Here is a 26589-nt window from a genome sequence, read left to right as displayed (position 1 = left end):
CGGCGACGACTACGATCAACTTCAAGGGAGCTACTTAGTGACGATGCCGCTACACTGTATTCTACGTACTGAAGAATTCACCATTGTTAATGAAAACGATCAAATTGCTGGCCAACCGCTGAAGCTCAAGAAAATATCCTTCACTGAAAGCCAAAAATCTACTACATCTCCACGGTTCCAGATGAACTCTATAAACCTGAAAGCTCTACATGACATTCAAAAGAAAATTACTTTACAAGCACCCATCGAAGTAGATAGTGTGGTACCACACTCACTGTATCACACAACCATCCCATTTTATGCACTTGTATTAGGTGCACTTGTACTGAGTATCATCATTTTAATACTAAAACGCCAGAAGAAATTCAACAAAATTAAAAATCATTCTACCTCTACAAAAAGCGAAACGAAATATGAAGACATAGGAGAACCAGGCAAGAGGAATCATCCCGCAATATTTTCTATAAAAACATAGAAAATAGTTGCTGTTCTTCGGGAGGGAGATGTTACGTCATCATCCCCTATGTATAATGCTGACTACACCCCAACGATGCACACGGCACTAATATATGACGCCATTGATGGCCTAGATTATTTCGCAATAGAAACTGGAAACTGCTGAAGCAGCGGCGCATCGGAAGCGCGTGTGACCTCGAAGACGAGCCCTGGGAACCACTTTGACACACGCATCGGTCGGGTCGAGTTGTGGATTAGTATTAAGTTAATTAAGTAAAACAGTGTATTTTTTCTATCTTGAAGAAATTCCAATAAATTAATTTGTAGAAATTTCGGTTTTTTTTACATCCTTCGACTGTCGCTTTCGTAATTAGTGTAGGGGGAAAGCGTGCGAGGCTAAATTAGGAAACTGCACTTTAAACGACATCTCCCGCGGAGAGCCAAATACACGTGATACGCTTATGAACGATAAATAACAAAGCCAAATATAGCATGTTTTGATAACAAACAATAACGAATGATGATCGAAACAAGCTTATCTTAAGATTATAATAATAATGTTCACTGTTCTGAGAATACAATAGATATTGGTAATGTCCCTTTTGAAGATTCACGTACGTTATTAGATAATAATTAACACGGGGATTAAAAAGGCCACATTGTAAGCAATTCATCTAAAAAAGCAATATTGCTATTTGACATTTGTTTGCATTGCGTACTTACTTTTATATGCGCAAATGTCAAATTGCATTATTGCTATTTTAGATTAATTGCATCCATGTGGCTTTTGTGACCTCCCAGGTTTTTGCGTGGTATTAATCTAATAAGGTAAAAATGTAAATTACCATATTTACGATCACGCTTCAGTCGGCTTGTAGTGACGGTGGTCACGGGACAACAATGTTAGTTAAAGACAAATGTAAAAAGGTATCATTTCCGAGCCATAGATTTTATTTTTGCCCATGGATTTATTTATTTAGTATCTGATATCTTTAAAATTCTAAGTACCTATTAGTTGTCACCTAGGTGATGTGCTGTAGGCGAGTAATTCCCGGGAATGTTCCCGTCTTAAAACCTCAGGACACTGGCTGCTTTTCTTACAAGAAATAAGAAACAAGAAACATTTATTGAGAAACTGTGTAGGTACATACATGCAGGTGTCAAACATTATAAAATTGTCTCAACAGCATGTCCATGTCTTTTTCCAAATTGTTCATTCTTGTACTCTGCTCCTGCCTAAAGGCTAGGTAATAATGCTCATTTTACGTAACTTTTGCGTCTTTTTACTGCCCAAACTTTCGACTGTTTCCAAAGTGGGAACATTCTCTGGAACGCTACATCACTGGTGGCCCAGTGACAGTGACTGACAATGGTAAAAGTGACAATGACGAAGATTTCTCCATCAGTCCATTGTAGGTATGTCTATTGTATTGTACAGTTCCCTTGGCCATAGTATCTTCCCAAGCACACTGTTAACTAACAATAGTGCATAGTTAACAAATAAATTGCCCTTTTAAACTTTTTAAAGTTGTTTATTAAAAATGGCATAATAAATTGCAAATATAAATAAATTTCAGACATAACGAGCAACGTGAGAGGTCTAATTAAAAAATAAAATGTCTGAAGGAGCTACAAGACGGGAAAATAATCTGCGAGGACTTATTGAGGCAAGGAACAAGCTCCTTTACAAAGACCCATAAATTACATTATTATTAAGTATACTTAAACCAAAACCCATTGAACTAAATTGAAAAGAGAGCAATTTGTATGGCAAGAAAGATGCGACCATCTTGTCGATATTTACAAACATAAAGAATGATTAATTTTAGGTAGTAATTATCATCAATCAACATTATACAGAGGAGTGTGGCGTGTAATCCTCCCAGCTGTTTTACAGTGTTTTAACGAGAGGCTTACCTGGAACCTGACAGAGGGCAGCAGTAGCGGTCAGTACTATTCAGAGGCGGAGAACAGGAGATAAATAGACTACTCTGGACGCCATCCCACTCGCGTCAGCCATAGTACTGCGGGGCGGAAAGCAAGAGGGAAACCACTGTCCTATTTTTCCCAAAAAAGTAGCATGGAGAATGAACCGACAACAGCGCGGTTCTGAAATTAATGATGATGAACGAGAGGCTTATCGTAATGGGTGGGACGTGTAAAGGCTGTTAATGTCTTATTAATCCACACCCCATCGTTATCATCATTGCCCTTTTATGACTGACTCTAAGTAATATATTTACATGGGTCCAACCCATTCAAACTCCCACAAGACCACTTTAAGCCGATGACACTTCAAATTCTTGAGGGAAATTCGTTCATGATCGAATCATGCATCTCCCTTGTTAATATGAGACAGCAAGATATCATGTTCTCTTTAAGATGAATTACCTAAATTAGAAGAAGAGGTGTTATCTAATTTTTTAAATAAGTGACTTTCATTGAAATCGTTAAATTCGGTGACTTTAATTCATGTGCGTGTGTAACGAGATATTATATGAAATGAAGAGAGTGTCAGGTTGATGTGTTAAAATTAATTCTTGAATTATGTTACACTCTAAAACCCACATGTGATTTAAAAGCATTTGCTTATTGATTGTTACAGTCAGGAATACAATTTTAAAAAATTTACTCGCCGCGCGCATTCAGTTCAGCCAGATGCCATGAGGGTTACGTATTCTTTAGATACCATTATAAGAAACATTAACATGAAATGGGATGAATCCTTCAAAATGTATCTAGTGTAAAATCGGCCACTGCTCTTCAAATACATTATGGGCAATGATCTTCGTGACTGTCATGTTACAAGTGAACTATATCTTAAAAAAAAAACATCAATCACTGCGCATTTTAGGAAACATGCGGCAAGAAGGAATATTGTAATAGGAAATAGGCATTGTGATTTATACAGTAAATGAATGTTTCAGTTGCAATTTCCTCCGTTTATCGTTGCGATTCGCGACGGTCGCCGGTTGCAATTTGGGGCGTTGCCGTTATCGGGGTGACGGTTCCGCGTAACTTACTATTTCTTTCTTTACACTATTTTCTCAAGTGATGTGATTGTTGCGTATGCGAATAATATGTTAGCATATACAATTACATAATATAATATTATGTTTTTTTTTAAGAACGTCTAGGGCCCTGTGCCGAGGTTTTTCTTACAGATTAATTTACCCGGCTATACAGGTTGTGAGAAGCTGCACTAATTTTAGGCGATTGAGACGTTCGTTATGTGAAAATTGACGATTCAAAGTGTAACTATGTTACCTACTGAATAAAGATATTTTAAAATTAACGAGTAGTCCAGAACCTTCACATCGTTAATACATTTTAAGTGGAACCTAAACAACGCTCCCTGTGTTTATAAGAACAGATGACTTATTACACGACTTTTTTAATTAACAAAAAAAATATATATTTTTCAAAATTGGCTTACAAAGTTAGCGCTTTTTGAACGTCAAACAAAATTAAATTACATATTATGTAACTAGCTGTAAAACTACTACCACATCGGAATCTGTAACGCTGAGGGAAAGATGTGGCCAGAAAACCTAACTGAAATAATAATTTTATTCACTAGTTAAAAAAGCTTTTAAAGATTGAAGGTTTTCGATCTGGTGACTTCGTCTTTGTAAATATTTTGTCACAATTTAAGTGTGACTGAGCATAACGAAAATAATTCACTGTAGCTAGTTCAATTTTCTATTAACTTTACACTTCCATTATCAGTGACTATTTTGTTTCAACGTGACTTTTGTAAATATGAGTTGGATGGCAGTCGCTTTTGTAAAACACCGGATTTGTCAAATCTTCAGGTTAGGTTAGCGGACCCTGTGAAAAACGGAATGACTTTTTCTTAACTCGTTTAATTCATAATTTTCTATGTTACTAATATTGTTATAATAAGTTACTGTCACCTCTTATGTTGCTGTGCCCTGGCAGGGCGTCACATGCACCTACTACCGTGTAACATCTTAACTACTTGTGACTTTGCAATTAATAAATGAATATGAAATGAGATGATGATTTGACTTTTGTAGATTTGTCTCGGGCAGCCCTACTTGGTCGGAAAAACTAACAAATATTCTTCTTCTTCTATCGTGTGGATTGTGAGGTGGATTACCAACCCCATCAATCCTGGTGTCAGGGTTATTACTGAGCCGCCAAGGCCCCTGACATGACGCATGTAACGACTACTAACTTACATCAGTAAGTAAACCGGGACCAACGGCTTAACGTGCCTTCCGAAGCACGGATCATCTTACTTTTTGGACAATCAGGTGATCAGCCTGTAATGTCCTAACCAAACTAGAGATCACAAAGTGATTTTTGTTATTTGTCCCCACCGGGATTTTCATCAAATATTGAAAATAATTATTTCGAATATGAAACAAAGTGTTCCCATCCCTATTAGTAACAGCGTGTCTAACGTAACACGTCATTATCTGTGATTGATAATAACATCGGAATCGGTGCGTGAAAACTAACACGAGTAAATTCACTGTTACTCATACATTTCCTAAGTAAATTGATTGTAATGAATGCTATCTGTGGCAAAATGGATGTAACTAACTGTATGGGATTTTTATGATATACATACTTTTTAACTGCCTCCGTAGTCTAGTAGTTAGAGCGTTAGGCTCACGATCTGGAGGTCCGGGTTCGATTCCCGATGGGGACTTTGTGAGACTGTCCTTTGTTTAGTTAGGGCTTTTCAGGCTCGTGCATCGGAGGGTACGTTAAGCCGTTGGTCAAGGCTATTAGCCGTAAAAACACCTTCACCAACTAGCAGTGGAGCAGCGTGGTAGAGTACGCTCCATACCCCCTTCCGGTTGATTGCTGTTTATGTTACATACTTTTTCAACGAGTGTACTAATGACAGATATAACTTAAAATAAAATTAGATGGTGTGTACAGGAATCAGCACCAATGTACGGTCACGAGCATTAATATGTGTACACTTTGGTACCATGTCACATTAAGTTTTTTGACAAATTGAACTGTAAGTCTCACCAAATATTTTAGTGCGACAGAGTCCTAAAGGGGGTACATTATATTGCTCATGCATGACTGTATATGTATACTTATCACTACTCACTGCTTGTACCTAACCGTATGTAACGATATGGGCCATATGGGTCATGTTACAAATGATAGTAATAATAAAAATAATAGTATACGTAAGCATTCTAAACTGCCATAGACTATACGAGAGATTTGGGATGTTGCGCGGAACAGGATGCGCGGTGATTGCCCTGTGCCCACTTCCCATCTGTATGTACCACGGCACATGTTACAACCAGTGATGTGTCGCTCCCGGGAATTTTCCCAAAGTGAGAATGTTCCCGTTGTCTTCTTCTTATCGTGTCGATGGCAAACTAAATAGTATCGGCCCAAAACTTGGCAACAAGTATGGCGCTATCTGCAACGCTCATCAGATCCTCCTGCGTGCAGGTGTTCGGGCACGCAGGACACGATGTAAGATGTTCCATCGTTTGGGGAACAGTGCCGCACTTGCACTTTAAGTCCGAGTCATCTGAGAAACCCCACCTGAACAAATTGTCCTTACTTCGGCCCACCTGAGTCAGAAGTCTATTTAGAGACTTCCAGGTAAGCCAAGGCAAATCAAGACCTGGCGGAGGTTTCTCGGACGGCGAAACAAAAGGTTTTGGGAGGTGTACCCATTCCTGCCAGTTCCCGTTGTAAAAACTCTTTAATAGTAAGGATATTTCTTTCTTTTCTTTTTCAAGTTATTCTTTCTTGTACTCTGGTCTTATCTGCTTAAAGGTTAGGTAATAAAGCTCTTTTTACATAAGTTTTGCGCCTTTTTACTGCCGGAAACGTTCCCAAAGTGGGAATATTCTCAGGAACACCACTGGTTACAACGCTTACTGGGGATTATAATAATACGCCCAGTCTCAACTTCCTGTGTTTACGTTTTTTTGCAGTTTGTTTAGCTTCATATTACAGGCGTATGGAAGGTGTTATTTAAAAAATAAATAAGTAAAATTATATTATAAGCCGATAAGAAAGATTTAGAAGTATGCGGTTCTGTAGTTTAGTTAATTAGTTACTTTAAAGTCGTAATACTGAATGACCTTTTAATATCCAAACTCCATTGTTTAACTACATTACATGTATTACATTACATGTATTGTCATAGAATAAGGAAATAATACTACTCTCCGCTCCCCACCAGCGTCTGAGCTAGGTTTACCTTACCCCCCAAACGCAGATTAATTTTATACTTTGGTGAGCGAAAACTCTGTAACTCTGAAAAGATTTTTTCTTTGCGCATTTTTACAGCAATGCGGCAGAATTATCATTACGTTGAAAAAATCCATCTCGAAGCATCAGTCCCGATAGATCGCGTTATTTAATAAGGATAATTCGAAAAAAGTAATGAAATAATCCTATACGCGATGGCTTGTATTTACGTATAAAAACCTTCATCATCATCAGCCGTACGACGCCCACTGCTGGGCCTAGGTCTCCCCCAGTTGTATTTACGTATAAAAACTTTAAAAGCCAATAAATACGCGAAATGAGGCGATCCTACTGCTTATTTGCCCCCTGTATTATAAAAAAAATACTTGTCTTTTACGAAGTAGAGCATTTGCAAACGATTATCATAAACTCATTGGTAGTGGAGCTACTAGGCAGTGTTATGGAACCCGTTACTCCACTCAGCACATGTCATTCATAACCAGTGACCATAGACGACCAGTCATCAGATAACACCGGTAGCGGATACGCACTGTGCGTGATATAATAGCTGTGAAAAGTACTATACTGGTATGTAGATAAGTTTAATACTGTTTTTTTATGATGTGGCTTATTGTAGGTTTGGAGAGCGTTGAGGGCTGTCACTCGGTACAAAATTTAAGACAACAGGCCTGAGGGTGCCCTGAAGAGCGCGAACCCCGGACACTTCATACAAACAACCTCATTTTACACAGACACATTGACTATATCGTACACGCGCATCTGTGTGTGTGTGTGACGTTTGACACCATACGATTAATGTCTAAACTATGTTCGAGGGGGGATGAAGTAAACCTAGCTCAGACGCTGGTAGGGAGCGGATATGCCTAGGCTAAGAGCGTCGTCTGAGAGAATTACCTATATTTGAAAGAATCAATCGACCCTAGTGGGCCGATAGTGATAAGCGCTGTTAGATGGAGAACGTTGCAGTGTCGAATACTATGGGTTACCTTCGCTTTCTATAATCTTTTCGTGTCTTAAACAAAGTGATATTAATTATCTAGCTATCTAACTTCACGTCTTCTTGATGCGAAGTCTTAAGATGGATATGATGAACGGAACAGTGACAGATGCATCTCATAGCCCATAATAAAGGTCTGTCATGTTAAAAAGGACACAATCCCTCACACTTCTACGACATGCTCGGCAAGACAAGCATAGAAGCAATAGTATCTTTATCTAATTCAAATTCAAAAATATCTGATTTTGAATTTGAAAAAGTAATAGAAGATCACATTCATTCCCATACGCTACCTAAGGATCTTGTCTTCTGAAAGAACTATCTAACTGACGCCCAATCGATTTCCGACCTGTTCCACGGAACCCTGAAACAAACTACATTTTAACAAGCCAAGATAGGAAACCCCAATAGAAAACTATGTAATTAGAAAGCAAGTAAACTTGATGGAAATCAAAGTTGCACATCGAGACGAGAGGTAGAAAACGACCACTTTAAAAGTTACACACTGAGCTTGTTAAAAGATATGGTTTTCTCTTTGAATCTTGATGATTAACGTCACCTTATAGTGAAAAACTACGTAAGCTACTTTTTGAAAAAATCACATTCGTTTGTGATTTTTGTTAACAACACCTCACAATAGGCAAGCTAGTTTCAGCCCAGGTAAAAAACTGTAGTGTGTATTTTTACCCGAATTGCAATTAATTAAAAGTTAAAAGAAATCGAGGTATCGTTACAGAAAATAACATCAGATTTTTTTGTGTTGTGGGATTTTTCTTAGCGTCTTTTTTTAGCGTCAGTTTTCCGCAGTACGGTTTTAGTGTTTAAACTTTTATTTTTATTTATATAATTTTGATACTTCAAAATGTTCACTATATTTATTTATACATACCTATTTAAACAATAAATATCGCAATTAGTGATTACATTATTTCATTTAGTTATAAAGTCATTTTTATTCGTATTTTCCCTAAACATTTATATAAAACAGGATATTTTGTGTCCTACTTTGATTTGAAAATAATAATTAATATTTATAAATGTCCTTAACGTACAATGTAACATTTATTATATAGCCAGGCCATACTTTTAAAAACTAAAGGTTTTTGTTGTCATAGCACTCACTTGTGCTTAGGGAAACTCTTGGCTTGACAGCGGGATCAAGTCCCGTCCGAATCGGACTTTTTCGATTTAATTTTCTCTTCATATTTAAATACTTTTCCCGATAACAAAAACTCCTGTGACAACGGAGGAAATCTCTCTCTCAATACCATTTTTGGACAAAAATAAACAAAATTCGTACGTGTGAATCTCATAAAGTACTAATTACAATTATTACCTGTTGATGTTATTACGAAGACAATATAAAGTCAGTGGGTCAGTGTGCCTGCTGAGACCAAACCGGTTCGCTCCGGACCGATGCACGGATTAATCGCGTGCTAGCTCTTAGTCACCTTTAAGAAACTAAACTTTGACTAATATACAAACATTACTCACCAAAATTATTCTATGAATTAGAACATTTAGGCTTATCTATCAATTTGTAAGTATTTATCTCAGGTTAACTAAAATATATCCTATTAGATAAGGCTAATCACCATTTTAGGATATGTGGGAAGTACCTTCGACCATGTTAATACCGGGAAAAGTGTGTGCTACATTTATAAAGAAATAACTAAGACGAAAGATGGCAAAGGCAAAATTACCATAGAATAAGGAATAATACTTATTCATCATCATCATCAGCCCATTAACGTCCCCGCTGCTGGGGCGCGGGCCTTCCCTATGGATGGATAGGGAGATCGGGCCTTAAACCATCACGCGGGCCCAGTGCGGATTGATGGTTATTAACGACTGCTAATGCAGCCGGGACCAACGGCTTAACGTGCCTTCCGAAGCACAGAGGAGCTGCAGATGATTTTTTTTTGTGGTCACCCATCCTATGACCGGCCTTTGCGAAAGTTGCTTAACTTCAACAATCGCAGACCAAACGCGTTTACCGCTGCGCCACCGAGCTCCTCCATATACTTATTAACAAATACGAGGGTGGATCGAAAAGTTCGCGGCCTGACATACAACCGTTTATTTTGTTTTTACAATACTACCCTCATTGGGTCTATACATTCTTCAATTTTCACAGTACGAAATTTTGTTGCAGTAGTATTTGTGGTTTATAAGTTATAGCGTGCTAACAGAGACCGAGTGTGCAGTTTTTTAAAAATGGACAAAATTGAACAACGTGCGGTAATCAAATATCTGTTTAAAAAGGGATTAACACCGAAAGAGATCCATGATGATATGACGAAAACATTAGGGAAATCTGGGCCATCATATACCACTGTAAAAAAATGGGTAGCAGAATTTAAACGTGGACGAGAGAGCATTGAAGATGACCCTCGCTTCGGCCGGCCTACCACGTCTACGACGGAAGAAAACATCCACAAAGTGTGTGATCTCATATTGGAAAACCGAAGATTGACTATTAGGGAGATTGCAGACACTATAGGCATTTCGTATGAGCGAACACAAAACATCATTATCAATGAACTCGGATTTTCTAAGGTATCCGCTAGGTGGGTCCCCAGACTGCTTTCAGTTGAACAAAAACGAATTCGTTTAACAATTTCTCGCGACTGTTTGGAGATGTTTGAGGCTGATCCGCAGGACTTTTTGGATCGTTTTGTTACTATGGACGAAACCTGGGTTCATCACTATACGCCCGAGTCCAAACAACAGTCCAAGCAGTGGAAAAGATCTGATGAACCAACCCCAAAGAAAGCAAAAGCAATTTTATCGGCTGGCAAGGTGATGGCATCAGTTTTTTGGGATGCTCGTGGAGTCATAATGGTGGACTATCTTTCAAAGGGCCAAACAATAAACTCAGCATACTATTGCACCTTATTGCGCCATTTGCGTGAAAAAATTAAAGAAAAACGTCCAGGATTACTGAGAAAGAAAGTGTTGTTTCACCAGGATAACGCACGCGCTCACACATCTGTCGAAAGCATGGCTCAAATTCGTGACTGTGGTTTTGAACTGCTGCCCCATCCGGCTTATTCGCCTGATTTGGCACCGTCCGACTTTCACCTGTTTCCCAACTTAAAAAAACACCTTGGAGGCCAGAGATTTTCATCAAATGAAGAGGTTGAAACCGCAGTGAACCAGTATTTTGCAGACCTTGAAGAATCATTTTTTAAAACCGGAATAGAAGCTTTGCAAAACAGATGGAAGAAATGTATTGAGTTAGGTGGAGACTATGTTGAGAAATAAAAACGTTTTTGCATGCAATTTATTTTGTTTTCTTGTTGAGGCCGCGAACTTTTCGATCCACCCTCGTATATATAAATCGCCTTATCTATTCTGTGCCTACAAATCACTATGTTCATAAACATAGATTTCAACAACAGATTTCGAATAGTTTAGTGATGAATGATTATCTATATTAAAAGCACTTTATTTTCAAAAAACTACAATGTTACGTATAGATTGTGTTTATTACCCGCATAAAAATATCCAATTGACCTCAACTCAGTAAGCGCCAGTAAAAGACCTTTCCCACACGAAGGGCCTAATAAAGCTTCGCTCTACTTGTGTATAATATTTTCTACGAAAACATAATCGGCGTTCCGTAGCATAACTTGAACTAAAGAGGCCGCCAGACACGCTCAAACTTAGAATTCCGTACTCTTCCACTTAGGAAATTTAAACACGCATAAACTACTATAAAATTCCCGCTGCATCTAGTTCACCGAGGTTTTCATTACAGTATTTTAGTTTTAGTTAATCCCTTCTTCTACTTCTATCGTGTGAGTTGTGAGGTGGATTATCAACCCCAGCAACCCTGTTAATCCCTTTCCAACATACTTATCACAACGAACTAAGTTGCTCACTGTATGGCCATACTGGATATTATGCTTTTAGGCCTTTTAGATACAAAGTCTATAGGTCCTGTTTTAGCACATACACCTTTACAATTCGGTAAAATGTCGTCTACGATAATACGTCTGTAAAATACGTCAAAATGCAGTAGATAGAAGAATGTTACTACAAGAAAAAATAATTCTTCTCTTCACCTTATCCAACACGTTTATGTGGCACGTTATTTGCTACTATTAATAATTATTCTCATAGTAATAAAATGAAATCTTGACATTACGATGGAGTCGAGGTCTCACGTCGAAGTATTTATTTATATAGCACATAAGAACTTTATAAGGAAACCGATTGCAAGGCCTCAGCGTAGAAACCGCACAATTGACGACCTTAAGGAAACTTATCGATATGATGCACGAAAACGTGATTTCTTCGCCGCAATCTGATCTTATCAAACACATTGAAGTTTCTTGGGAGTTTCACTCTCGTTTCGATGCCACAATCGTATTCTATGAGCCCAGTATATGAGTTTCATTTATGTTTATAAACAGTGACTTAGTTTTTAGAGCAAAACGGAACTCTTACATTTTGTCATATTATATGTTTGTTTGTCCGTCTGTCGTCACGGTCTAGTAATTACGTCATCTTGGCGTCAGTCGTGATGAAATTTCACTTGGTGTTTTATACCGCTACAATAGTGTACAGACATACAGGATGTTACTGACACCGTAACGAAAACTTTGATGGATGATACACATCGGGATATTAAGTGGAATTTTCCGTCGCAAAAGTATGAAACTGAAAATAATTTTAAAAAGCATTACATTTACATACTTGATATCAACTCAAAATCATGGTCTGAATCATCCCCCAAAGTTTTCGCTACGATGTCACTAACACCCATACTTACCCGTATGGCTACCTGTAAGTATTTGTAAATGGTGTAAGTGACATCGTAACGAATACTAAGAGGGATGATTCGGCTCATGATTTTGAGCTAATATGAAGTGGAATTTTCCGTCGCAAAATTAATGATATTTCGTGTTTGTGTAGTAAAACAAAGTGTGTAGGCACGACGGTTTCAAAAAATGAAATACCAAAAGGCGATTGGAGTTGTTAAGTGCACAATACTGGCATACATGCACTTGAATTAGCATTCATGTTTGGGTTTGGATGGAGGTCAGAAACCTCAAAATATATTTGGCACATGTTTAGGTACCTACTTTGATACCAACTTTGTGCACGTATGTACTGGCGGGAGGACAATTGTATCCGTCAATATTGATGTTCACTTCGATGCGCTTTAGAAGCTCGATTTATTCATTTCGAAGTTTTAACTGTTTATCGAGTGTATAAAGTACAGTACAACTGTAATAATTAGTTATATTATGTTTCTATCTATCTGTATAATATGTACAAACACAAAAGAGGTTTTATCACCGTGGTTCGCACGTTCCATTCATAGTGGATTGAATACTCTCACGTTAGCATTTTCTTAGGTCAATCACACACGATACAAGTACTTTTTAGCATCAACCGCTGGTATGTTTGCTCACTTGTATGTGTTACGATTGCGTTTGCGACAAGGCTTATGAATCTACGCCTATAATTGCGGATAGTCTGTTTTTTGTTTCTTATTACGATGTCAGTTAGTTTTCTATGTATCTGTCGACGTGAGAGAACAAATGAACTTCCTATTAACTATTCGAAGTTCGAACTGCGATATGATGATTTCTAGTCAGCCAGCCAATATTATGAATTTGTTGTAATAATATGCCGGTCCAGACGCAGCTTATGTTTTTATCTATTGTTTTAAGTTTACGCGGTTATTATCATAATTAAAATACATAATAACGGGTTCTTACCGCGTTTAAAGTAGGGGTATGAGACTCCCGATATTTCGACACTGTTGCCATGATCACGGGATATTGATGAAATATCGGGAGTCTCATATCCCTACTTTAAAACCGGTAAGAACCCGTTATTATGTGTTTTAATTATGTTTTTATCTATTTTACTTTTGTTAGTCGCTGTATATTTTGTATTGTACTTTTATTAAGCCATAGTAACTTTGCATAAGGGTTCGAATGCTAATACACCTCTTGCTTCACACGCAATAATTAATCGTTTCACAAACGTACGCTAGTTAGCGGTAAACCGCACCTAATAATACATGACCCTTGATAAGTGCGTCCTCAATTTGGTTGACGTACGACTCGGTACGACGTACCATATCCTTGTAGGTTTTCTCTGGTCTCTACCAACACTGGCTACGCTACCTTTCCTTTATTGTCTGCATTTATAAGCCTACAGTGTCAAACATGAATAATTAACATTCTTTATACTTATATGTAACACCTTACGTAATAAAAGGCAAACAAATAACACGGTACACATGCCTCTTGCAAATAACCGATGAATCACACAAGTGCATTGCTTTATGATAGGTCTGTACACGGACTCTACGAAGGCCGAGACTGTACAATCAGAGAGGTAAGCTACCATCGTAGAACAGTTCATAAAACTATGGCCGTCAATATCATGCTTGAAGACACTGAACATAATATAAACAGCCTATATACGTCCCAGTGCTGGGTACACGCTTCCCCTCTTTCAACCGGAGCGGATAGATCATTATTACACAATTCTAAAACCCATATAAACTCGAATTCGCAAGCGTAACGACATTAGGTACACAAAACTCCAAAGTCTCAGTCAACTGAGCAACCACTTAATTTGCAAGGGTTATAGTAATGTTGTTACCCATTTACCACTGTATAATTATAATACATGTAGGCATAGAATAAGGAATAATACTACGTAATGTAGGTAGGCAGTCTACCTACACATAGTGTGAAAACAATTATCATCACATTGCAAAGGCGGCTTTGCGTAACCTGTTACTGACTTCTGTATCTATTTGCTTATCTCATTCTTAAGATTTCTTGCTTGTCGCACAATAAATTGTCTGCGATATTTCTAAGGATCTAATTAAACTGTAGATTGATGAGATAGGAGATTAGCTTACCACAGCGGGATATAGGTAGTGTTTTCTTTGAGTTCAGAAGTAAATGATTTACATGATAAGTAAAAACGATTGTCCCAGAAAAAAATGCTTGCAAAAAGGGAACATTCTCTTGTGAAGTTGTGATGTTGTTCTTACTTAAACCTCTTTTCTCTTTATCTTCGCCACTCCATACAAAAATGACATTAATAATCGATGTTCGCGTGAAACAAATGGAAACAAATGAAATTCCATGCAAAATGCGACGCAAATTCAAAGCAAATGGCCATATTCTACGCTTACTCCGGTGGGAAAAACGCGTGAGTATTATGTATGTATGTATGTCGAGCGAGACAGACAGTTCGCCCGCTACTATTTACTCGTTAGAGACCTACGGCCATTTAGACTAAAGTAAAACCCAGAGGGGGTGAGGTAAGTGTAGCTCGGCGTCCGATATATTGGTGCGGGGCGGAGAGTTACCGTTGTTATGTAGTAAAAATTATGTCAAAATATTTTACTAGGGGTGGTATAAATAAACTAATCTCAATTAAATAGGTATTTACTTTAAAACACCTGAAGACACCTGAAATGGTTGACACCTGAAGTATAATTGTCATTAATGTCACATCATCTTCTTCGTGTCAATGGCAAATAGAGACGGCCCTCAAGATCATGCTCAAGTCCCTGTTTTTATATGAGAACTGTCACATTGACATGCTCTTGACGGCCGTCTCAAAGCTGAGATTGGTTTATTAATACCACCCTAAGACTATTTGCCATTGACACGAAGAAGATGATGTGACATTAATGTCAATTATACTTCAGGTGTCAACCATTTCAGGTGTTTTAAAGTAAATACCTATTTAATTGTCTTCGGTTGACACCGTCGAATAATTGGAATCAAACATCACTTATCGGGTAAGTTCGTTTGAGTCCTAATTGTCATGATTTTCCCTCATTATGGACGACATCACCAAACCACACGGTTGATGTGTCATTGGGAATTCTCCTCGTAAATACCTCTGACGTCGTTACATCGACGTTATATACGTCGTACGTATGCCAAGTCCTCAGACATGTACGACTTGTACGACACTAATGGGTGTTTCGAGACGTCTCCATTGAGGGTCAACGTCTTCACAATGTCAATTCGTCATAGGATCATGAAACTATAATCCCCCTTCATTCTACTTTGGTTCAAAGTTGCTTATAAAAGTTCACGATAAGAATGTCATTTAAAAGTTTTTTACTGCTGATTACTGCGATCTAGCTAGCTAGTTGCTAGCGCTGCGCAGTGCAAAATAAAAATAATAAAATTGTTATTCAAAATCAAGAGTTTTTATTTTGGTTCACATTTTTGCTGCTGATAATCTTCTACGGCTGCACTTTATATTAATATAATAATGTGGGTAGTGCTGTAGATTTATTTTTATAACGTAAAAAGTTTTTATTAATATCTAGTACCAACACATGGTTCTTCATTTTGCCTTCCAAGTAGTTAATGCCATCTGCGGAAAATTTACAATAAGTCACATCAAAAAAAAAACATTTTGCCTTCGGACGCGTACACGCATTGTTTAGAACTTAACAAAAACATGTTACTTGCTCTTGCTTAATCTTAAACAAAATATATTGATGTAACTCTATGTACCCAAAACATTGCTTAACTAGTAAACTTCATGTGTGGATCATAAATGACTTTCACGTGCTCAGCGGTGAAGGAAAACATCGTGAGGAAACCCACATTTCCGAAAATGCATTTAGGAAGTATGTGAATACAGTATTGGGCTGGTTTTCCCTTCGCGGGTTGGAAGGTCAGACAGCCAGTCGCTTCTGTAAAAAATCGGATCTGTCAAATATCTAGGTTTGAAAGCGGACCCTGTGGAAACGGGATGACACTATGGAGATGATTTATTTATTATTATAAAATATTTCATAAAAGTTAGTTCATGTTTAGTATTTATTACTAATAATATTTCATATCGTGTTCTTTTAATAATAAGTGGCGCCGCTGGCATACTTTAGTAGCCTTCACTTTGGGTCATTTGATTTGGGTGAAGGTGCGCTTGCCTTCTTCGCCGCGTTCGTCGATTTCTTTGCCAGAACTGGATTGTACTATTAGATCTGCCAGCTGTGGCACCTTTCAGTATTATTTTATTTTGTATTTATTTCTGTTATACAGATATCATTTAGTCCAGTATGCTCTGCCTTGTAGGCGTGCCAGTTAAAATAAATTACATCAATATGTTAAAGTTACAAAAAAAAATACCAACATAGCCTACATATTATAAATAACAAAAATTAATGTAATGTATCATCCACAAATAATTTTACGGAATATTTAAATAATTTTACATTTATCGAGAAAAAATAAACACGTTGTTTTTGAATATTGTCATGTCATTTTTATTTTGTTTAATTACACTAAATATATTTTTTTAATTTTTTTATTGGGACTTCCTTGTTAGGCCTCATTAATTTGACTTGACCGTTATTCGAAGCTTATGCTTAATTGAGATAGGCACTACGTTTCCCGTCTTAACCTTCTGTCTCTTTCTATCTTCCTATGCCTATTTTCTGTCTCTTTCTTACGTAGCATCACCAGGCAGTGGGGGCACTCAGTTGAGTAGAACCCCAACCTTATTTCTTCATTGGCGTCTTGTTTCCCGTCGTGTGCGGTCGTGCTCACTACCACCAATACTACTTGGTTCAATAATCTTGGATAAGTGTACCGAAATATTATTATATACGATTGCTAGTCTGGTAACTTGGTTACAAGGTGAATTTAAAGGATATTAGAGGTAAGTTTGAATCTCTGATTACCTATTTGAAAATTGAAGTGCCTTTTTAACGGAATCAAAAAATATTTGAAGTATAACGGTTTTGTACACGTGTAAAATTATATATTTCAAAGGTGAACTTTGAACTTACAATTGTGTTGGACAGTATTAATTTTGAATTCTAACGGTTTTTTCTTTGGAATCGAGCAATTGTAACGTAATTTTAACGATTATTCGTTCGAGTTCATGTTATAATATAAATAATAATTATAATTTTTTTTTTTTCTTGTTTGATCAATTCTAATGGTTTTTTCTTTTGGATTAAGCAATTTGTAACGAAGTTTTTAATAATTATGAAATTGTTCGAGTTTTGATATGATATTTTGATAATTCTAACAGGTTTTTTTTTTGGATCGGGCGACTGTAACGTTATTGAAACGATCTTTCGTTTGAGTCTGCTGTTATTTACGGTTTACTTATTTAGTTATTTTTGCCGATTTTAATATCTTTTTCTGATTTTAGTATGGATGAAGGTAATAAAAAACCCGATGATACAATTTTACCGGGATCTTCCCGATCCCCTCTACGACGATTATCATCTACAAGTTCGAGCTCAAATAGTAGTAGCAGTGAAAGCAGCTCTTCTAAATCTTCCTCTGAATCCAGTACCCCGAGGCGGAAGCGAAGCCATAAGAAGGGTAAAAAGAAAAAGGGGGGGAGACGTAAGCGCAGTTCAGAGAAAGTACACAAGCTTTCAAAGCAAGTTCGCGCTCTTCAAAAGCAATTAATTGCGAAGGATCATCAACCTAGGGTGAGTCAGAACTTCTATCACGATTCCTTATCACTTTGTTCCGATGTAAGTGGCAATCTTTACGAAAATTTGAATGATTGTGAAGTAAATAACGACACTCGTGATAATGACGATTTTACGTTTAATATTGCAACCAAATTAAAGGAACCATCTGTGCCCAAGACTCCAGAATCCTATTTAAAAATGTTATGCGATGTACAACATTTGGACAGTAAGGAATGGAACGAAATTAGATACTCAGATACTCAAAGGACTTATAATCTTTCACCAGGATTTACTAATATTGAAATGAATGAAGAAGTCAAAGGTTATGACTCTCAACGACATCTACTTTATTCCGACAAAGCCTATGCTGCTTTAACTATGTGCATTCTTAAACAAAGAGAAGCACTGCAAAGTGTTCTTCGTGACTTGTTGTTATGGGCTAGGGAGTCTGACTCCTTTAGTTACGCAGCCTTTAGTGATAAGATTAATGAGATTTTTTCCACAGGAGAATTTCACAAAACTTCTTCAGATTTACTTCAGCTAGTTTGTGGCCATCGCGCCGAAATAATACAGATGCGAAGAGATTGCGTGACTAAGCAAATAAAAGACCCGCTCGTGAAAGCCACCTTGCGAAAGATACCACCTACTTGCACCAACTTGTTCCATGCTGAGAAGTTTACTGCTGCCATTGAGAAAGCTGGTGGAGTGCGGAAATGTTTTTGGCAACGACAAAAGTCTAGGAATACCTCTGCCCCGCAGGCTGGGAACACGATAGCTCAAGTCTCTTCGCAAGGGACAGCGACTCGTAACAAACCCTCGCAGGGTTATTACAGTGCTTACAATAAAGCGTTCAATGGAAATCCACCCCCGCAGGGTGATTATAATGTTCATTATCATGCACAAGGACAAAGCTATCAGTCGGCTGCACCAAATAATCGAGGCTCCTTTCGTGGGCGCTCATACCGAACCAATGCCAGACCTCAGGGTCAGTCCAAATCCCAAGGGTATAAACGCACATCCTCGCCATCAGGTAATAACAACGACAACAAGCGACGTAGAAATTGACTCGGAGCAATTCAGGGCAGGCCGTCTCGCAAATTTTCGAATGAAATGGGAACATATGGGGGCACCGGATTACTTATTAAAAATTATAGAGGGGTATCGCATACCCTTTCACAGCAAGCCTCCATTGGTTCATCCAGATGCGTTCAAAGACAAGTTGAAGGTGCCAGTATCAGACGAAATGACGCTAGTCATAGAGCAACTGAAAAACCAAGGTGTTCTCGTAAAAGCCAAATTATCTTCAAGCTTCCTGTCCTCCATGTTTCTTGTTCCCAAGGCAGACGGCTCGGCTCGACCTATCTTCAACCTGAGAGGGCTCAATCAATTTGTTATAACAGACAAATTCAAACTTATAAATGCAGCTCGGGTACCGGACTTTCTACAGGCAAGAGATTGGCTATGCAAAATAGACCTTTCTCAAGCCTACTTTCATCTCCCTGTAGCCCGCAGCCACAGGAGGTTCCTCCGTCTCCTGTATCACGGAGAATTACTCGAGATGACTTGTTTGCCTTTTGGCCTAAGTACAGCACCCAAAACATTCGCCACTCTAACCAATTGGGTTGCTCAGGTAATAAGAGGGATGGGGATAAGAGTTCTGGTATATTTAGACGATTTTCTTTTGGCCGACCAGAGCAAAGAGTTACTCCAAAATCATGTCGGCGTAGTTATCAGGCTTCTGAAGGAGCTGGGCTGGTTTATCAATCGAGAAAAATCTGTTCTTCTCCCAACCAAAGAGTTGGTGTACCTGGGAATCCAGTGGAATCCTTGGGAGAACCAGAAACGTCTGCCCAAAGAAAAACTGTCCCTCCTTTTAACCAAACTTGGTCAAATGATTTGTCAAGGACGTACCACGCTCAGAGACCTTCAGAGTCTCGTAGGGCTTCTCAACTTTGCCAGTTTTACTGTACCCATGGGCAGACTAAACTACCGAGCCCTGTTAAGTCTCTTGAACACCATGCTCAAACAGAAAGCGGTAAAAGTTCGACCACTACCATTTCGGGCCATGGAGAACCTAAAGTGGTGGATACAGAATTACAAGCGTCCAACGGCGATTCACTTGCCACCGCCATCGCACTTCCTCACCACCGACGCTTCCGACATTGCTTGGGGAGCGCGACTGGACAACTGGTCACTGACGGGTTTTTGGACCAATTCCGAAAAAGACCTACACTGCAACCTAAAGGAGATGCTGGCAATTTTAAAAGTTTTACAAGATCACTGTCAGCTCCTGAGTCGCAAAACGTTATTAATACAGTGCGACAACAAAACTGTAATCGCATATATTCGACATCAAGGAGGCACCAAATCGTCTGCTTTAATGCACTTGACCCTTCAGTTATTTCAAATCCTGGACCAGTATCAAATTCATATAAAGATTTTTCACATTCCGGGTATATACAACGGGCATGCCGACCGTCTGTCGAGACTTCGTCTGACTCCGGAATGGCACCTTCTTCAGGGTTGCACGGAGAAGATATTCGCGAAATGGGGAATACCAGTAGTGGATTTGTTTGCGTCCAGTCGCGCACACGTGGTACTGAATTACGTCTCACTGGATCTACGCGATCCCCAGGCGCTGTTCTACGACGCATTCTCCCGGAGTTGGGATTATCCCCTGGCATGGGTGTTCCCTCCGCCATATCTGATACCCAGGGTATTGAGCCACCTCAATCAGGCACGAGGGATATACCTACTGGTAGCACCACGCTGGGAGAAAGTTTTTTGGCGAGCGGATATCAAAGCTCGCGCACTAACAGCCCCATTTTCCATCCGTCAGCTAGACAAAGTCTTGATCGATGTCATGACGGGCCTACCACCTCCGAATGTACGCGAAATGACTCTGGAAGTGTGGAAATGTGGGGGTGGTCGGAGAGATTAATAGGATGGAATAGTAATCAGTTGGACCTTCTTTCGAAATCTTGGCGGCCCTCAACACGCAAGACATATAACGTCGCGTGGAAAAAATGGCTTGATTGGTCTCAGCGACATAAAATTGATCCTAAAAACCCCAAAGGATGTGAATTGGCGAGGTTTTTGTCGGATTTATATCTGATTTATAAATTATCATATAATTCCATTTTGGTACATAAGTCCGTTGTTTCCACTTTGTGTAATCCAGACATATCTGGCCAGTTAAGTGCTCACGTGTTGGTCAAGCAGGTATTAAAATCAATATCGTTACAAAAGATAGTTCAAAACAAACCTCCAGTTTGGGATATTGATTGTTTGGCTTTACATTTAGAAAAATACACGGTTGATCGCAATAATATTTTTCAAGTGCAAAGGCATACAGCTGCACTACTACTTTTATGTTCTGGGAGAAGAATACACGATCTGACACTGCTTTGTGTCGACTCTAATCATTGTACTCAAACTGATAATTTGTTTATTTTTTGGCCGGTGTTCGGGTCCAAGACTGATTCTTCGAACTACCGACAGTCAGGCTGGAAACTGCTGGCCAACTCGGAAAATGGACATCTGGATCCCGTTTTTTGGATCAAGCAAACGATTTCCTTGCTCCAGGAGCGTAGGCGGGTTGCAAAGTGTAATAATTTATTTGTTAATATAAGGGGTAATGCAAAGTCAGCCTCCAGAACGTTAATCGCTGGTTGGATAAAATCATTATTAAAAGAGGCGGGCATTACAGCCACGCCAGGCAGTATACGGTCTGCAGTGGCATCAAGGAACTGGCTAGACAATTATCCGCTAGAGGACATTCTAGCTAGGGGTAACTGGCGATCGCAAAATACTTTTTGCAAATTTTACAGACGGCATGTCATGCCAGGTCCATCTCATGCCTCTGTAACCACATTATTTGAACCGATTAACTGAACAAAAATATTAATTAAGTGAAAATCAAATAAGAATGTGCCTTTTTATTTCTTTTCTCGCTGTCGTTTTTGTACAATAGATAATAAAATTGATGCATAAAAAATATATACTAAGGTAAAATATAGAGTGTTTCATTTATTGTAATATCCTAGTATCACATTGGCGTCTTTATCCAGTTTTTTTTTGACATCACCAGGCGATAACAAACAAGTCTCAATTAAGCATAAGCTTCGAATAACGGTCAAGTCAAATTAATAGAAGCGTTTTACCTACCAATAAAACGCATATTAATTTACTTACCTTATTCGAAGCTTATGACTCATCTCTGCCTGGTGAATTTCGACTCAATGAAGAAATAAGGTTGGGGTTCTACTCAACTGAGTGCCCCCACTGCCTGGTGATGCTACGTAAGAAAGAGACAGAAAATAGGCATAGGAAGATAGAAAGAGACAGAAGGTTAAGACGGGAAACGTAGTGCCTATCTCAATTAAGCATAAGCTTCGAATAAGGTAAGTAAATTAATATGCGTTTTATTGGTAGGTAAAACGCTTCTATTAACCCATGCCAGAAAGAAAGACATGTGTATTTAAATCATACAATAAAAAGAAAATTATACTGAAGACAACTTGGTCGAAGTGCGGAACGAAATTAATAATAACAATAACTATGCATCTACCTATCTTTCCTCATTGCTGTTGACATTAACATCGCGTGCGCTGGCGCTTTAAAGTTATTATACAATGACTGTCATTTTCTTAATATAAAATCAAACCAAATTAAATGCAGCCACGCTAAGTTGACGTCACGTGATGCTGACGTCATTTCATTCAAAGAGATTGAGCGTGATTATCTTCTTTACTGGGAAAAGTACCTAAATTTAATATAGCTCATTAAATGCACAATTAGTAACAGTTGCATGCATGACATTATAATTACAAAAGTCAAGGTTAACAAGCCTGTAGGGATTATTATGTAGTTGAGTGAAGTACGACTGTTTATTAATTTCCCACCGGATGGACAGAAGAAAAAGGAAATGGAAAAAAAACACCCTTCATGAACATAATCTCAAGGCCGTAATCCCTCCCAACCGGGATGGTGCCGGGTGAGAGTGAGGACAGCCATTCTATCCTCTCCAGTATGATGTAAGTATGAGCTAGGCATTATGAAAATTACATTTTACTGCCAACTATTTCAATAAAAATCCGTTGCACTTCCAAAAATACTATTTCACCGAAACTCGTCTGTCGTTCCGAGAAGTTCAAATACAATTTATTGTAACACGCGCTATGCATCATATAACGGGTTGGGAGATACATGAACGCGTAGGATCTCTGTGGGCGGAAGCCGGCCATCAGCCGTGCCGGTTATTGGGCGAGTTGACTGTACTGACAACCACAGCATTGTCCTCTTATCAACAATATTTTCCTCATACAAAACCGGCTAAGTGCGTGTCGAATACAAGTAATCTTAAAACCTCCTATACTTATTAGCAAGGGCATTGCCGTAGTAATTTTCAACTTAAATGTTTGGCAGTCTAGTTCCTTTAAAATTGTAAACTTATTTACGATTGGAAGCTTAGAAGTCACGAACAATAAAGCTAAAGCTTCTAAAGAACCTGTAACTTTGACCTGTAAGTATTAAATATGGCTGCAAAACATCCTTACATGATAACCGACAGCAGACGGTTCAAACGAAAATCGTAAGTATAGAACTGGCTAGACGCTCCCTCCAACACCGACGTATGTAGACCTCATAGAGTAAAGCAGTTATTATTATTATTACTAGTTTGATCCCACTGCTGAGCAAAGGCCTTCCCCGGGTCTTTTCCAACTCATGATACTGTGCGTGCTCACACGATTAAGCCATCTTTTCCGGCGTATATTGCGATATCGGCACCCATCCCGCGGTACCCAATGGGTGATGATCCTGGCCCATCAGGCAGGGAAAAGTAACAGTGGCATATTTACAAGCGGTTAACCGGTTAGTGGTGGCGGTAGCGGCCATGTCAGGGGCCTTTGGCGGCTCAACAGTAACCCTGACACCACGGATGATGGGATCAGTAATCCATCTCACAACCCACACGACAGAAGAAGATTACAAGCGGTAAGCATAGCTTTGTTAGTTGGCTATGAATACCTACAGTCGCCACTCATATCTTTGACCAATTATTATCATTTACTTTTCCAAGAGATTCGATGAAATCTCAAAATAAATTCAAGTGATATCAAGCATTATACAAATAAGACAACGATCATTAATGTTTATATATGTAGATGTTGACGAATTGAAGATGACTTGCAAATATTTAGAAATGCAATTAAGCGAATGTTAGATAGAACCATCGAATCAATATTGCGTAATATGGCCTCTGTTGATATAGCAACTTTAGCAGACTAAAAATCAATAGTTTAGTTTAGATGTGGTCCTTGTTCTCCAAACTTATAGGCCATCCCATCTTGTATAAGGTTATTTGCCTAGTGTGTGAGGAGACAGAAATCTCGTTAAATGATCATCACAACTAGTGAATGAACGTTTATTAACATTTATTTCGAAACAGTCCACGCTTCTCACATAAAACTAGAAAATGCAACCCATTTTTGTTTTACTACTGGGACTGGCCGTGGTACTTTAGGCTACTCATGTATGCGAATTAAGGCTTCTATTATACTTTTGGGCAACGAAATAGGAAGTTGCGCAAATCATGTTTGGCGTCGCAAACAAAACTAATCTTCAAGATTTACGTTCGTTCACCCGACATTGTTAGGCGTTATAAAATGTAATGTCGATAGTGCGATAACAATAATTGAGAACTTAAACTTACCAAATTATCACTCGACAAGCGAAGCAAATCGCCGGATTTATGCGAAATTGGTCCACTTATTTCTTACACGTTTATCAATTAAAAATTGTTGTTTAAGGTTGACGAACCTGTCTATAACTGAACAGACTAGTGAGTTTCGAACAGAATATATATGTTATCGAAGACGTCAAGGGGAAGTTATCGCTTTTATCTGTTTTTACGATAAAACACAGCTCAACTATCGGACGTTTCAATTATAATAAAGTGCGGCTCATATTGTGATTTCTTTTTATAAAAGGTTAAATGATTTTTGGTTTTATAGTACTCACTCTTGCTTAGGGAAACTTACAAAGAGAAATTTAAATCGATAAACGATCGATCTATGTATCGTCGGCTTAATGACGATACATTAATCGAAAGTATTTCGCATGGACAGGTGGAGGACCCGGTGGTGTAATGCTTAACACGCTCATCCCAGCTTGATAGCTGTGGGCTCAAGTCCCGTCCGAGTCAGAATTTTTTTTGATTTAATTTACTCATTGTGAGAAAAAAGGTCGTTTCCAAGCCTGAGTCATAGAACAAATTAGGCAAAAGTCTGGTTTAAATAGGGCCGCTAAATTCACGATTACCAGGCTATCAAATTAGTCCAAACTACTTTTGGCACAGGCATTAGGAACATTCCACCATGCTGCATGCATTCTGCTACATGAGAATGGTAGAAATAAATTGTTTTCTATCCGTAATTAAATCCGTGAGAGAGTTTTGCGATTAATCAAGTACGCCTTTAACTTATTAATTAACGCGCCATGCGTTGATTTTTCCATTAAAAGAAAAAGTACTATTTTTTTGCAGCATTTATGAATCGAACATTTCCTATGTTAGTCATACAATTCTGATGACTGTATTCCCGTTAAAGGTGTTAATTATTGAGTGAGAGATATGGGATGTGTAATTCGATAGTCATCAATCACTGCGGACATAAATACCAATAGGAACACGCAGCGCATATTAAGAGCCCGTGCCTCTGTGGGCCTATTTTATGAGCGCAAATATTAATCTAACCCTGTTATAGGGTATCCCTAACCTTATCGGTTTGTCAGCAACAAAGGTTCAGCACACATTGGTAGAAGTAGTCGGGTAAAAATAAGTTCATCTAGGACCTAGAATACCTAAATTTTTTCGAACTAATTATAGCCATTTTATTTGTGGCAAGGGTCAATTTGTGGTAGGGCCCCCTTTGTGGTAGATGCCCTTATACCTATGTAGCCTATGCTTGAATTCGGCCTTGGGTATACAAATAGGTATTTCCCTTCATATAGTTCATACCACTAACATACCTAGATCTTTTCTGGATAGGTAGTCACCAGTAATCTATCTATAGATGCTCCTTCATAGCTTTTTTGACAAACTATTATTTATATTGAATACGATTATTTAAGTCTGATCTCAGAAATTTCAAAATTTACGCAAAATAGGAAAGATGTCTTCCTTTTTCAGTTAAACCTTCCCCTCATCATATTATGTGAAAAAAAAAAGAAATCAATTTATATATTAATTTCCTAAATAGCTCGTTAATATCAGTGCTCCCAATGTGACATGTTTATATACAGCGAGATGACGTAACTTTAGCTGCGCGAGCGCACGTCCGCGTGAGAGTGGCGTAACGAACCGCTTCCCTCTTCCAAATGGGAACTCACCTACTTAAGTAATAGCCTGCTCCTATTTTATTTACATTATTTGTCTTCTTTTGTATTCAGGAAGATA

At 38.4% G+C, this 26589-nt stretch overlaps 1 protein-coding gene across 6 annotated transcripts in view; it reads right to left on the bottom strand.

Moving 5' to 3' along the window:
- The window catches only part of LOC126371825 (huntingtin-interacting protein 1), a 58455-nt gene that overhangs the window by 30401 nt on the left and 1465 nt on the right, over nucleotides 1-26589 (bottom strand). The window contains exon 1 of one of the 6 annotated variants that reach the window (XM_050017191.1): nucleotides 24847-24970. The exons of the other annotated variants lie outside the window; for them this stretch is intronic. The gene's annotated coding sequence lies outside the window, so the exon portion shown is untranslated. Of the gene's footprint in view, nucleotides 1-24846; nucleotides 24971-26589 lie in introns of those variants that run through there. 6 annotated transcript variants of the gene reach the window in all.

This window comes from Pectinophora gossypiella, chromosome 13 (assembly GCF_024362695.1).
Source record: "Pectinophora gossypiella chromosome 13, ilPecGoss1.1, whole genome shotgun sequence".
NCBI lineage: Eukaryota > Metazoa > Arthropoda > Insecta > Lepidoptera > Gelechiidae > Pectinophora > Pectinophora gossypiella.
The sequence above is the reverse complement of the archived record's forward strand: the minus strand, read 5'-3'. Positions and strand labels throughout refer to the sequence as shown.